The sequence below is a fragment of the Mus musculus genome, chromosome 9 (assembly GCF_000001635.26).
Source record: "Mus musculus strain C57BL/6J chromosome 9, GRCm38.p6 C57BL/6J".
Classification (NCBI taxonomy): Eukaryota; Metazoa; Chordata; class Mammalia; order Rodentia; family Muridae; genus Mus; species Mus musculus.
Window position 1 is genome coordinate 111,904,112 of NC_000075.6, and position 14,952 is coordinate 111,919,063.

Sequence of the window (14,952 nt, forward strand, 5' to 3'; positions counted from 1 at the left end):
AGCATTTTCAAAGGTGTAAACAGGGAGGAGGGAAATCTGGTGGTAGCATTCTGGAAGCCCGTGAGCTCTGAGGAGGGGAGGGAGTCCTGGAACTAAATAAAGGAGAGAGAGCTCAGTGGGTTGCATTTTTCTGAATATGAGAGGCAGCTACCTCACAGGCGCCCTGCATGAAGGAGCAGGGTAACAGGTACTGTGGCCTCATCCCTCTCTCCCTTGAGTGTCCCACCTGTGCTTCTCATTGACAAAACTCTGAATAAAGTGCAACTTTCTTGGGAAACCAAATGAGGTAAACATTGTTTGGTAGCAGGAGAGGGAGTTACCAGAAGATCAAGTGGTATGGTTCCCCAAGCACAACACTTCTTGTGTAGTTAAGTCCATTGAAAATGGACCCTCACAGTGAGGGAGAGGTTGTTGGTCTCAAAAGCAGGTAGGGAATTTGTAATCAAGGACATGACTCTGATATAGCTATCTCTTGTGAGGCTATGCCTGTGCCTGGCAAATACAGAGTGGATGCTCACAGTCATCTATTGGATGGATCACAGGGCCCCCAATGGAGGAGCTAGAGAAAGTACCCAAAGAGCTGAAGGGGTCTGCAACCCTATAGGTGGAACAACACTATGAACTAACCAGTACATGCAGAGCTCGTGTCTCTAGCTGCATATGTAGCAGAAGATGGCCTAGTGGGCCATCATTGGGAAGAGAGGCCCCTTGGTCTTGCAAACTTTATATGTGCCAGTACAGGGGAATGCCAGGGCCAAGAAGTGGGAGTGGGTGGATAGGGGAGCAGGTCGGTGGGAGGGTATAGGGGACTTTCAGGATATCTTTTGAAATGTAAATGAAGAAAATATCTAATAAAATAATTTGAAAAGAAAAAAAGGAGTAGTGTGGGACTCCGTAGTTAGAAAATGAATAGGACACAGCATCAAAGATAGGTTTGCTCTCTAAGCCAGCTCGTTATGATTACTGCTAGCAGCATGCCACAGAGATGAGGCATTGGAGATGATCAGGTGCCATGGGTGTGGCCATGGCTGTGCACGTATTCCAAGCTGACTTAGCAAGGTTCTTTTTCAGATTCTGAATGGAGAGACAGAGGGAAGTGCATGATAAGAGCCAAGCTAAAATGACTAGCAGAATGCTCTCCGGCGCTTAGTTCAAGAGTCTTTGTTGATATCCACGAACCAAAGAATCAAAAGCCTCCTCCCCCAGTTCATTGATCCTTAGCTATGACAACGTTCCTCCATTCTCTCTCCCTAGGTTCCTTCCCACTGGTTGGTTATTTTCTTTGCAGTAATCTAAAGATATAAGACCCAAGGCTGGATGAATTCAGACCTTCATGTTGAAACAGAACTCAAGAGAAATGCTACAGGTAAGAAAGATTCTGGAAGTCATGCACATAGAGGGTTATGGGTTCTCAGTTTGCGTTGGTTCTTGAAGTTAGAGAAATAAGCAAGGGAGGAGGGAGACCTTCAATCCAAGAAGAGCAGTGGTTTGTGAAATATGTGTAGTGTATAGAGTCCGAACTCAGAAGGAATTAAGCCAAAGTTATAGCGTGATTTTATTTCTTTAAAGATATGTATTACTCATTTGTTGTTGTTGTTGTTGTGTGCGTGTGTGTGTGCCTGCATGAGTTTAAGTACATTGCGTTCATGCAGGAGTCTCAGTAGGCCAGAAAAGGGCACCCACTGGATTCCCTGAAATTAGAGTTACAGGCAGTTTTGAGCAGCTTAGTATGGATACTAAACACTGAAGCTGGGTTTCAAGGGCTCTTAACCACAGAAACATCTATCTCTCCAGCCCTACCATGACTTTTCTATATTGCAAATAGTACTATTAATAAAGTCCATCTACATTTAAATACTGACTTAAGACATTCCGCATATGTCTAATTAATACCGTGGAGCAGTGATATAACTCATGATTCTCACGACAGACCTGTCTGTTGAAATGATTTACTTTTATATAGTTGGGTGAGATAGAACTGACATGTAATCCTAGTACTCTAGAGCTGAGGCAGGAGAATTGAAAGTTTGGATATAAGCTGGGCTACATAGTGACAGCTTTTGTGAGGGATTAATCTTAGAGCCTGGATAAAGCTTAAACTTGGAAAAGTCAGTATTACTAGGATAAAATCAGCCTCAAACTTTTGATAAAATATTCAATCAACTATCTTGATTCCCCTTCTACAAACTGGGTTGCTCCAAGCAAGTCCCCTTCCACAGTGTTTCTGATTGCTAATGGAAACTTGTGGATGATCACATACCTGAATTTTACACGGTGCTGTCAATTTTCTATGTCATTACAATTCTACAGTAAGTTATGATTATTCTCAATAGGTAGCAAACATGGCATTTTCCACCAGGAAATAATGGCCTGAAATATAAAGGGAGCTAAACGATACAAAGGAAAATATTTAAAATCCCAGATGAAATTGCTCATTTCTAAACTGGATTTCAATGTGGTGAAAAAATAAATTAATTAGCCTTGACTAAAAAAATGGATAAAAGGTGGTTAGCTTAAAATCGGGGAGGTTGTTGGAAAATCTAGAAACAAAAGGACTGAGTGACTCATGATAGAACATAAACACTGAAGATGGAAAATAGAAATCTAGTCTACAGATGGCGAAGTTGTTGAGCAAGACGCTTGAGTGGAAGGATTCAAAGTCAGAGCTGAAAAGGTTCTCAGTGGAAGGAAGACAAGCTGAGCCTGGAGGGGGGAGCCAAGTACTCTGTAAGCTACTGGCAAGAAACTGCACATCTAGAATTAGTTGTGTCGAATGCCTAGATCATCATTAAAATGAAATTACACTATATTCATTCAGACATCCAAAAAGCATTAAAGAGACACTAAGACTTCTGCTAGGCAATGCTGATTTTGAAGACGTACAACACTGGAATTCCTAAGGATGTTGGGCTTCGTGATCTTAAACTCAGTCAAACGGTCTCTCAGGTGTTAAGGCAACAGGAGACATTGACAAGTTATGAAGATCGACTGAAATATTCTATAGTGTTGAACATAATAGAGATAAAAAGAAAACAAGATTAGAAAATCCATGACCAAAAAAAAATCATTTGTAAATGTCAAAATTAGGTTTAAAAGATTCAGTTCCATGGGGATGGAGAGGTGGCTCAATGATAAGAGCACTTGCTGTTCTTTCAGAGGACCCAGGTTCAATTCCCAGCACCCACACCATCTGTAACTCCATTCATAGGGCATCCAACATTATCCACTGACCTCAGTGGCATTGAGCGCACAAGGTTTGTACACATACATGCAAGCAAAACACTCATGCACATAAAACAGAGAATTTAAATTTCTTAAAAAAGATACAGCTTCAGATAACTGGTGAAAATGTTATCTTTTTAGGTGTGTGTGTGTGTGTGTGTGTGTGTGTGTATGCAGGTATCTATAGAGTCCAGAAGAGGGACTTCATTTTCATTTGTGGATAATTTTTTTTGTGTGATTTCTAATTAAAAGACTGTAAGGACAATGAATAACTTTTTAAAAATTTAATTATGTTTAGCATTATGGATAAGAACAGTTTCAAATCTTTAGAAAGTAAATATTAACAGGAAGAGAGGTCACGGTATAAAAACGGAAAATAAACAGTAAATAATATAAGCTATAGGGATCAAGCATTTAGTAGAGATATAAAGAAAATGGCTATAAATGGCTATACACATACCTTCTTAAGTGTTTGTTCTCTTCATCAGCACAATGACCTTCTGTCTCTTCTGACCAAGCAGGGTTTGGTACCTAAAGTAGCAGATACTTCATAGCTATGCCAGCTTGATCTCAGCTTTTGTTTGCTGCGCTGACTCCATCCTCCTGGTATTAAGAGGCAGGAGAGTCCTATATGTGGGCTTTGGCTAGGGTGTTTTCTAACAGGATCCAGAGTCTAACCTGACCCTATACAGAGCCAGGATGAAGCATCTGTGCTTGTAGCCTCTGCAGGAGGCTGATGGCCACATTAGGGCAGGCAGAGTCATCCTGAAGCAGTGCATTTCTGCAGGGACTTGGTTGTCCTCCTGGGGTGTGTCCAGTGTCTGTAGACTTTGCCTGGCTATCCTGGGAGATTTCATGGGAGGAGGGTGCTGATGTGGTGGGTGGAATGCCCGGATACTGCCCCACTCCCACTCCACATAGGACTGCACCTCACAACAAAGTCTCATCTGCATCCAAGTAGCAGTAGCTGCCAAGCCTTAGAAACACTGGTCCGACCAACACAGTCTCCAGCCCGGGCACAAAACAAATCTAAATGAAGAAGTCTATATGAAGTCATAGAGCAGAAAGCCAGGAGCACTCACGTGTGCACTCTGACAAACTCGCGTGCATTGAGCCACTTGTTTATGCAAAGAAAATTTCCTCTTAGAAATAAAATGCCTTGACACATTCTTTCTGACTGTGAAAGAACTGGGGGGAGCTTTCATCAGCGAGTGTGACCCTTCAAAATTGAATTTCAGCCATGTGGAGAGGGAAATCTCAATGCCTCCCAGAAACGTCCCCTTACACGGACACTTAGAAACCATCGGGACATTCACCTGGGAAGTGTTCATTTATTTAGAGCTTTATTTATTTATTTTATTTCAGTTTCACTGTCTGCACAGGCACATCTTCGGGAAATAGAAACAATTAAGCTAAAACCTTTTCTCTCAAATCATAATTGAGGAAAATTAGTTGCAGACGCCAGACAGTTGACTAAACACACACCCAAACCTTTCAGACTCCAGGTTAATCTGTAGTATAGGGCTGAATAGAACAAAAAATCAAGACCTGTCCAGCTCGAATCACACAATACTGAAATTAACCATAGAGGATGGAAACACGTTGGCAGGGTTTTCTGAATACTGCCTTTCCCCTTGAGGCTCTGACATTGGATTGACGCCAGCTTGATGCTGCTGCTGTTAATTCATTTTACAAATGAGAAACAGGAGGAGAGGGCATGGAGTCACCTGTCCTTGGTCCTGGAATTTGTGTGGTGTTAATTAGAAATTGAAGCCAGGTGCACACACTGTGTGAGGGAAACAAGTTGACTCTAAGTTCCTGTAGACTCGGAGGATGTGTATTACTTGCTCTGGTTGTAGAATTGGCCATTTTTTTTTGTACTAGCCCACCTCAGGTGGAAGACTCAGATCAGAAATCAGGATTTGAATGTAAGCGGGTTAGTCGCTACTAGGTATCACCCAAATCCCTCTCTGAGGCGTGATAGAGTAGAAATGTCAAAAAGTAAGAGTTGGGAATTCAGTACTTTTGTCTGGATCCTTGACCCGTTTGTATGCACTAACGAATTGATCTGTTCCCGATTATGACACAGTGAGGTGGAACTTTATTGGAATCACGTTGAATCTCCACATTTAGTTGGCAAGCCCTGGCATCTTAACTGAGACTTCTGATCCTCAATCCTGGAACATATTTATTTAGATTGTTCTTTAATCTACCGAGATTTTGTTGTTTTCCCCCCCAAGATCATATCTATATTTTCTGAATTTATTACTTATATTTTTCTGTTAGTATTAGGTATAGGTCATACTTTCAACTTTCACTTGGCGAGTCTTCATGAATGTGAAGGGTACGGGCATTCCGCTGTTGATAAGTGTGCAATGCGTGTCTTTCATGTAGATTATCCCGCAGGCGCTGTTCATGTTAGTTTATTTTCTACCTGCTTTGCCTATCAAGTCCTAGAATATGATCCTGACATCACTGACACTTGCTGGTTTCTCCTGTGCAGTCTATTCACGTCTGCCTCCTGTGCTTCATTCATTCATTCATTCATTCATCACAAATCAAAAATCGTTATGTTGGTGAGAGAATATTGCAGATGCACCTATGTAGAAATGGCCAGAATAGCATAGGGATGCCACGGGGATGGCTGAGGAGAGGCTCTTCTCTGAGGTGAAAAACAGTAGCATCAACAGCAAAGAAAGGACATTTGGGAGGGACAGAATTCTTCTGGAGGGCCCAGCCCTCGCTAGAGCATGCTGTCCTGTCTATGTGGCTGACTACAACTGCAGCAATTCAGAACCATGGCTTAGCTTAGAGAGCTACAGCATCCATGTGGAGGTTAGAGGACAACACGTGGGAGTCTGTTCTCAATTCTGTCTGGTGAGTTTCAGAAATGGAACTCAGTGTGTCAGGCTTCGAAGCAAGTGCCATTACCCACTGAGCCATCTTTCTGGTCCTCCTCTTTCCTTTTCATTGTGGAGGATTTTCTACTGACATGTCATTAAACCCCCTAACTCTTGCTTTGATTGTATCTAGTCTAGGGAGCACTCATTATAGACATCCTAAATTTCTGTTCTCACCGCTTGTTTTATTATTTGTTTTGTGTGGGCATCTTGCTATGCAGGTCAAGTTTATCTCAAAACTGGGACCCTCCTGCCTTAGCCTCTCAAGTGCTGCAATCACAGTTGTATACCACCATGCCTAGCACTTTAAATATGGTCATGAATTCTTGCATTTCTCCATTATCTGGTTATAAGTTTCCATATCCCTGTGACACACCCATGTGTTCATTTTATACTATGTCATTCTTGCATTAGTGTCTGTAACATACTGATTATAACAGTGATATTTCCTATACTGTAATTTCAAATTCTGTGTAAGACCTAAACCTGGTAATAATGTTTGGTTTTTCTCTTTAAATGTCACCATCTTTTGAATTTTAAATATTTTTGTTGTTTTTTAATTAAAATTTAATTTTTTGAGAATTTCATCCATGAGTATATTGTATTTACATCACTTTCACCTCTCTTTTCCCTTCCAACTCTTCCCATGTGATCTCATTCCCTCTCAAACTTATGACCTCTTCAATAATAATAATAATAATAAATTTATAATAGCTAAATCTATCTATATACCTACCTGCCATTTATCTATATAATCCACAGAGTGCAGTTAGTGTTGCCTGTATGTACACATGCTTATGGTTGACCACTTAAAATTAGGAAATTTCATGAAAACTCCAGATATCATGAGTGACGGGGAGCCTGTCAGAAGGTTGGCTGGTTGGAGGTTTTCTATAGCTGTTTCTACAAGGTCCTGTGGCCTTCTCTATGATCCAGCCCTTTGCTTCCCATGTTATCTTTCTGTGTTTTTCCTAATGACTCCGTGAACAAACTCTGCATTCTTCAGCACTATTTCACTAACATCAATCAGACCGAGCCCCTGGGAATACAGAGGCTCACTTTATGATGTTTGGATTATGTTCTGGACTTTTATTGTATCTGCATCTCTAGACTCTCACATGTGTTCCCAGCTTGTACATGCCATGCATAGGTGAACTGGGAGACCAGTCTGCAGGAAACTGGGAAGGGCACCTGGTACCCAGGATCGCCAAGCTTTCGCTTGCTCTTCCTATCCACAAAGTGAATACTTTTGTCTGCTATGTATCTCTGCTACTTCTGCCCTGGTCCCCACTAGATGCCTAGAACAATGGGCTTGTTTGACCTTAGATTAGACCAGTGAGCTAAAATAAGCCTTTTCTCTTTGTAAGTTACATATCCCCCATATTTCCTTATAGTAACAGAAAGCTGATTAATATATTTGGGATGATAATTCATTTTGAAAGACAAAAATGGAAGAAAATGATTAAATACTTCAGTCGCTGAAGAGAGGGTTTCATCATTCAGTGAATAACTTAGTTATATTTGCGTGTGACCGAGATAAATTTAGAAGCTTAATTCACTTGACTTTTGGGTACATTAATGTATAATCAAACAGTCATTTTCTTTGTGAAAGATTACAGGCTGAAATATACTGAGAAACACATCCATCTCAGAGGTTGCCTGGATATCCTTTGGGAACTTGGAAAGCATTGCATCAACCTATTCTACTGTAGGATTTAGGGGCTGTTGTAGTGTATTTCAATAAGATATCATGTGTCCTTAGTACCAGAAAGGCTGCCACAACTCAATTTAAACTCGCTGATTTCTTAACTAATCACCATATAGAAGACAAAATGAGAACCCAGACATACTATTTTACTGAGCTCCCTCCTCAAATAAAGAGTGCTTTATTTTTCTTTCCTAACTCACAGTGTCAGGATTGCCAACCCATATAAGATGTTTATGGCATGCTTCTTTAAAACCATTCTAAGTCAAGGTCATCGGCTTGGCCCATAATGCTGGGAAAACCAACCAAGATAGGTGAGATCTCATCACTTCTTGAAATGTGTCTTGTTTAAGAATACTAGTATAAAATAATGTTATTGAACACATTTTAATGGGAGAAATAGTTACACTCCCTTATTAACATAAATGTAAATAAAATATTACAATGGACAACTAAGAATTTTGTGCGTTTTAAAATCTGCTTTGTCTGGAGAGGGGTATTTCTTATAAATGAGGCTGTCTTTGAAGTTGCTGCTTAGGTAGTCAAGTCGTCTCTCCTTCCTAGGAATAAAATGAAAACTAGTAAGTTATAATTACTGGTCCTAGGTTGGGATACTTAAAATTTAAGACAGAGAACTGAAGATCAAATGAACTGCACAAGCACTGGCTTAAAAGGGGGCCACCAGCTACTTAGTGCTCACCTCTACCTTAAATACTTTAATGTTGCCTCACAACGGGAGGATTCTGTGTTAGCTAGTGGCTTCACATTTTGTAAAGTTTGAATAATAGAGAATTTTCATAATAGGATCAAGAATTATTATAATGGCTAACATCAGTCTTCATCATAACACACCTAGATTTTGCTTTAAATAATAATGAATGGCCTGAGACCCCTTGTTGAGTTCCTGGTTTTTCAAGTTATTTAGAAATAGGTCAAAGGTCACAGCTGAAGGCATCAAAGCCAGAGGAGCATGGCTCATTCCCAAAGCTGTAGAAAAGGGGGGAATGAAGCGGAACCCCTCAAACACAGTCAGTCACTTACCGTCATGTCCCACCTTTTGTCATTGGGACATCATACTGTCAACTATTAAGTTTATGCTATGGAACTGTATAGTCAAGTTCCAAACACGATTCACAAAAACATGCCTTACAGTTTTAAGAAAGCGTATGGGTTTTGTTGGGTCATATTCAGTTATCCCAGAGCAGATGTGGCCAACAGGTTGTGGGCTATGAGTTGGACACACCTGGTCTGGATATCATCTGCAAGGTAACCTGCTCCTCTAAGGGAAGGCCATTCATTGGAAGTCTGGGTAAAAAGGAAGTCTGTCTAGAGAAAGTCTGTCTGCCAAAAGAGAGGCTGCCGGGACACTGGCTACATGTCTCAGTTGCACATCTGCCTTCATTTTTTTTTTTAGATTCTCAATTACTACTTTGTGAAGGAACCATTGTTCTGTGCTCGAAACCTAAGCATACATTGAGGAATAACTTACTTGCTGGTTTCTGAAATTCTCATCTCAGAAGCACAGTCATTTGGTGTTATGCAAATCCCACAATCAGGTATTCCTACATTAGCATGAATGATTACAGAGCTTGATCAAGATTGATTGAGTTTTCCCTCGTTAGGGAAAAAGGCAGCTACACTGCTTGCTTTATTTTACTTTGCTTTCTGAGCAGCATCTGGAGAAAGAGTGAGCTCAGGTGGTCAGGGTAGTCACCTGGTGTCTGCCTTTCCCTGCAGAGCCATTTCTCCATTCTTATTGACTTCACTTTTGTTGCTTTGACGAGGGCAGCCATATTGAAAATGTCTTCAAAATGACCATTCAGATACCTTCGGTTTCAGATCTAAGTACTGCTAAGCTTGTGTCTGAATTCTGGGAGGGAACATGGTAAAAAGGAAATGGTGTCCGAAGTCAAGGTGACAGCAGAAAACAAGGAGTTGACAGGCAGTAATAAAAATCCAATCTCTCCTGTGAATTAAATACAAATGCAGAATGCAGATTGAACTTGGTAAGTTTTCCCTTCAGATTTTTTTTTTTTGATATATAAAAGTTCCTATTCTTTTTTTATTTCCAAAAGACATGTTTTTAGTATAAAAGAGTGAGAGATTTTATGATAATAACAGAAAAAAAATCCTTTTGAGGTTCTGGGGGAAGTAGTTTTCTGAATACTTGTTCAATAGAAAGCTTTGGTTCATTCTAGGGGTTAGGGTGTGAGCAATTCGATATATTTAAGCTTCGAATATATTAAATTTCAGAGGTGGTAAGTACAGATCTTTCTCTTTACATAGTAGCTCAATTCTACAGCATATGATGACAGGAGTACACATTATTATAACTTTAAAAATATTGTGTTTCCATGTGCTTTAATTGAGCAGAAGGAGTAGATAACTTAAACTGAGCAGTTTGATCCCCTAACAATGAGGCATCCCAGGACTACCATGGAGGGACAAGAGAATGACTTTACCATCACTCTGCCACTTCAGAAGCATGGATGGCTATGGTCAGTCCCACTCCCTCCCCTCTCTCCATCCTTACAGTTTCTGGTCCCTAATCATGTCTGCTGGGTACCTCCCCTGCATCCTCTGTTCCCCTCACCTCAGTGCATCTCTAGCTGAGGCCTGGCCGCCATCCTTTCTCACCAGGATTATTTGGGGATTATTTTTTATTTACTTTTTTTTTCATTTTTTAAAAAGATTTATTTATTATTATTATTATATTTTTCTTTATATAAATTTCAAATGCTATCCCGAAATTTCCCTATACCCTCCCCCGCCCTGCTCCCCTACTCACCTACTCCCACTTCTTGACCCTGGCATTCCCCTGTACTGGGGCATATAAAGTTTGCAATACCAAGGGGCCTCTCTTCCCAGTGATGGCCGACTAGGCCATCCTCTGCTACATATGCAGCTAGAGACATGAGCTCTGGTTAGTTCATATTGTAGTTCCACCTATAGGGTTGCAGACCCCTTCAGCTCCTTGGGTGCTTTCTCTAGTTTCTCCACTGGGGGCCCTGTGTTCAATCTTATAGATGACTGTGAGCATCCACTTCTGTATTTGCCAAGCACTGGCATAGCCTCATATGAGACAGCTATACCATGGTCCCTTCAGCAAAATCTTGTTGACATATGCAAAAATGTCCTATTCTTATTACACATCCATGGTAAGATGTTCAAGTTTAGAGTTTCTCATTCAGAATGACTTCACGTGTGCTTTTCACCTGTGTGCAGAGTTTTCCATAAGCGCAGTCATGATAGAAACAGAAAGCGTTTTGTTTTGTTTCTTTTGTTTGTTTGTTTGTTTGTTGTTTTTTTAACATCTTTTGTCAGTCTTCTCCCAGCTCTCTTCTCAGGACTGGCAAATGACTCAGTGGGTAAAATGTTTCCTGTGCAAGCAGGAGATCTGACATGGAATTCACCGAACCCACAGAAATACCAGACCTTGTGGCATATGCGTCTGTAATCTCAGATGGGGATGAGCTGCTGGGAGGGGAGGAGAAACAGGTTCCCTGGAAGCTCACAGGCCAGCTGGCTGGTGGTGACTCAAAACAGGAGGCTATCTCAAAGGAGGGAGAAAGCGAAGACCAACACTGGCGGTCTACCACACACTGTAGCGTTTGCACACACACACACACACACACACACACACACACACACACACACAGATACCTACACACACATGCACTAACACATGATAAAATAAATAGCTTTTGGTAATGATTGTAGCACTATATTTACATAGCTAATCACACCAGGATCAGCTCCTGGTGTGACTCTTTAAGGACAAATGAATAACACGTTTTTACCTTAACTTTAAGATTCTCTGTCTTTTAATGGAAGCACCTGCACTGCCCTCTGTGTAACAGGGGGAAGTTGGGCGCGTGGTATCTTATACACTGAGTTTTGACAGAAACTCTTGTACAGTGATGTGAAAGCCTAAATGAAGTATGGAGGAACCAAGACTACAACCAAGGAGAATGGAGACGTTGTGGCCTGTTATCACCACTTTTATGAAGCTGGAGAAAAGTCATTATAGATCACCTTGTCACATAGAAAAGAACCTTTTGTATTTCCAAAACAACAACAAAAACCCTTAATTTTTCTATTGAGTTGGAAATGAACCCCACATGTAAGCACTCTCTTCAGAGATTAAGCAGAAACTAGCTCATATTTCCATAGGATCTAAAGCACAATAGTAACACCTTTTCCACAAGGACCTCCTAAAACTAGCAACTTTTTACTGGTGTTTTATACAACTTAGTTGTGACCAAAGATAATCCAAGTTATAATGTAATCCACTACATTATATAATGGAATCCAATCCATTATAGGCCGCCATCTACGGGAGCTGTCGTGACAGTCACTGCAAGTGGGGCTTCTCATCAGAGCAGGAACATGGTGACACATGTTCCTAAGACACAAAACACTTGGGTTTTTTTTTTAACCCTTAAAGGTTTATTTCAGTGTGTGTGTGTGTGTGTGTGTGTGAGAGAGAGAGAGAGAGAGAGAGAGAGAGAGAGAGAGAGAGAGAGAGTCAGTCTACAGGCCCATGTAGGTACCCAGGGAGGCCAGAAGAGAAAGTAGAATGACTAGCGGTCGGAATTACATGCAATTGTGAATTGCCGGATGTGGGTGCTGGGAACATCACGCTGGTCCTCTGCCAGAGCAGCAAGTGCTCTTAACCACTGAAGCATGGAGCACTTCCTCCACACAGAGGGCGATGGGTGTACACATACTGTATTGACCTTAAATTCCCCATCCAGACTCCAATCAAAATGCCCTCCTCAGCACTCCAAGAATCAGGAACAACTACAGGGGAGTGGTAGTGTACAGTTTCCTCTGGACACAGAAATTTGGGAGAAAGTCAACAAAGCAGGCATCTTGCCTTCGCTGCCACAAGGCTATCCGTTAGCAAAGGCCAGCCTCTGAGGTACCCTCCACAGTGTCTCCCACGTGACCCCGCGCACCCTGCAAGGCCAACCCCCTGGCAGGGCATCTTCTGTCTCCAGGCTTCCCTCTGGTGGCTGGCATGACCCTTCTTCTATCCACGGGTAGATTTTTCCTTCTCCTCTTGTCAGCCCAAAGCTCTCCTATGTATCCTTCAGAATCCAGGCTACATTTCTTTTTGTCTCACATCATCCCGTGCCAGTGCTGATCCAGGGACAGGGGAATCCCTCTCCCCACCGCCTCCCACTTCACACACAAACTTCAGATCACTATCAGTCTTCTTTGTAGGAGGCTTTGACTCAGTTTTACATTGCAGAGTTCTCATCTTCTGAGCAATCAAGGGGAACTATGACACTGTATAAGCATGTAAGCATCTTTCTGGCGCTGTAAACCGATGCGCCTTTGTCGTCGTTGGCCATTCCCCTTCTGCTGCTGTTTAAACAAGACCCCAAGCAACTGCTTCAGACCGCCCTAAGCCGGGATGAATAAAAGGGGAACACTGCCCTCTGGAGGCTGCAAAGAGAAGAGGGCTTCGTGTTTGGTCTCTAAAGGAAAGAAAGTAGCATCCTATTTCACAAACTCAAAGGCAGGCAGGTGAGCTTCCATGAGCACCGCTAGAGATGGAGTCATCTGTCCACAGGGGATATATTTTTAAGAATCTGAGAGAAATCAGAGACATAATTTTGAAATGAGCAAGTGAAGGTCATTCCTGAGACTCCAGTTGTCTACTGGGAGTCCCTAATGCTCGAGGTACCTCATGTTTGATGTAAGGTGTTTTGCTGGAGAGGGTAATTCTATGTATGTGGAAGAAATGCAAAAACCGATCCAAACCAAGCCAAACCAAACAAACCAACCAAAAAAAAAAAAAATAAAAAAAAAAAATAAAAAGAAGAAAAAGAAGAAGAAGAAGAAGAAGAAATGAAACAAAACAAGAACCCAATAAGAACCCAATTAGTCCGTGTGGTGGTGCAAGTCTTCAGTCTTAGCATTCAGGAGACAAAATTGAGATGATTAGGAGTTCAAAGCCAGTCTCATCCATTTAATGAGTTCAAGGCTAGGTTGTTCACAGAGATACCCCCCTCCCATACACACAATTCAGAAAAAAAAAGTACCAACCAACAACTCTATGCTATATATTTCTTAATATTTTTGACACAAAGAGTAATGCCTAAAATTCATTTCCCTCTATAACATTGTAAGGGAGTTAACCAATAAAACACTTTTTGTTGGGGGTTGGTAGATTGTAAGAACTCATTAGTCTCCCTGTGGTTAAACCCTAGGGCAAAGAAAATAAATAAAGTTAAATTAAATTAAAACAGTTTTCTATTGGTTAAAAAGAATAAAAAGGGAAAATGGAAGACAAGCACCCACCTGGAACAAGACGGAGAAACAAAATGGCGGTTATTTACCTGAAAGAGAAGAGCCAGGGAACAGGCAAGAGTGGGTGGGTATCCTGGAGCCTCTGCAAGCCCACAGGCAGTTAGAAGAGTTTGAATGGAAGCTGCGCAGACAGAAATTCCAAGTGAGGCTGTTAACTGTGAGTAGCAGAGAAAGTCAGCACTTTCCATTTCCATGGGTGTGCCTTCACAGGCATGTGTACACACACCTGCAAGTGCAGGGCATGGTGGGTGGCCTGCCCCATAGTTGCTTCTTAGTGAGTCGCCCAAGTTCATCCTGGAATCTCCAGTTCAGGAACTCAGAGCTTCCGTCTCAATATTTTTAACGTTTCAAACTCGCGATGCAAGTCTGTAAGTACCAACCCTCCCCTGCTTGGAACTTCCTACCATAGACATCCCATACATCAGGACCCTGTTTTCATCTGGTCCAGTGCAGGATGCTGAGCTGTGCTTGAGGCGCCGGCGCTGGAGCTGGTGGAGAGCGCCACCTGCTGTCGCTCGTTGTGCCTTGTGTGCTGTGTGTTCCAGAGCTTCCGCCACTTGGACATAGCTTTCCTCAAGATAGTCTTGGTTCTTTTGGGTCATTTTGCCCAAATGCAAACGCATTTGCATTGTGGAGGGTGATGATAACCGAGAGAAAAACCTCAAATGAAACACAGTTTCTGCATGTTTAACCCACAGTAAAGGAGAGGAAAAGAAAAACTGGCCAGCTTCTTCTTCTTCTTTTTTTTTTTTTTTTTTTTTTTTGAGACAATTTTACAAGGTCAGTTAGAGAATTCAATTCTGT

At 41.6% G+C, this 14,952-nt stretch overlaps 1 long non-coding RNA gene across 1 annotated transcript; it reads right to left on the reverse strand.

Annotated features, from left to right (window-relative positions):
* Positions 1-8,195: 8,195 nt before the first annotated feature.
* On the reverse strand, positions 8,196-14,618 carry 4930545L08Rik (RIKEN cDNA 4930545L08 gene). The gene is made up of 2 exons (NR_166641.1): positions 14,178-14,618; positions 8,196-8,387 (listed from the first exon to the last, which is right to left on the reverse strand). It is a non-coding gene; the product is annotated as an RIKEN cDNA 4930545L08 gene (long non-coding RNA).
* Between the last annotated feature and the right edge of the window lie 334 nt (positions 14,619-14,952).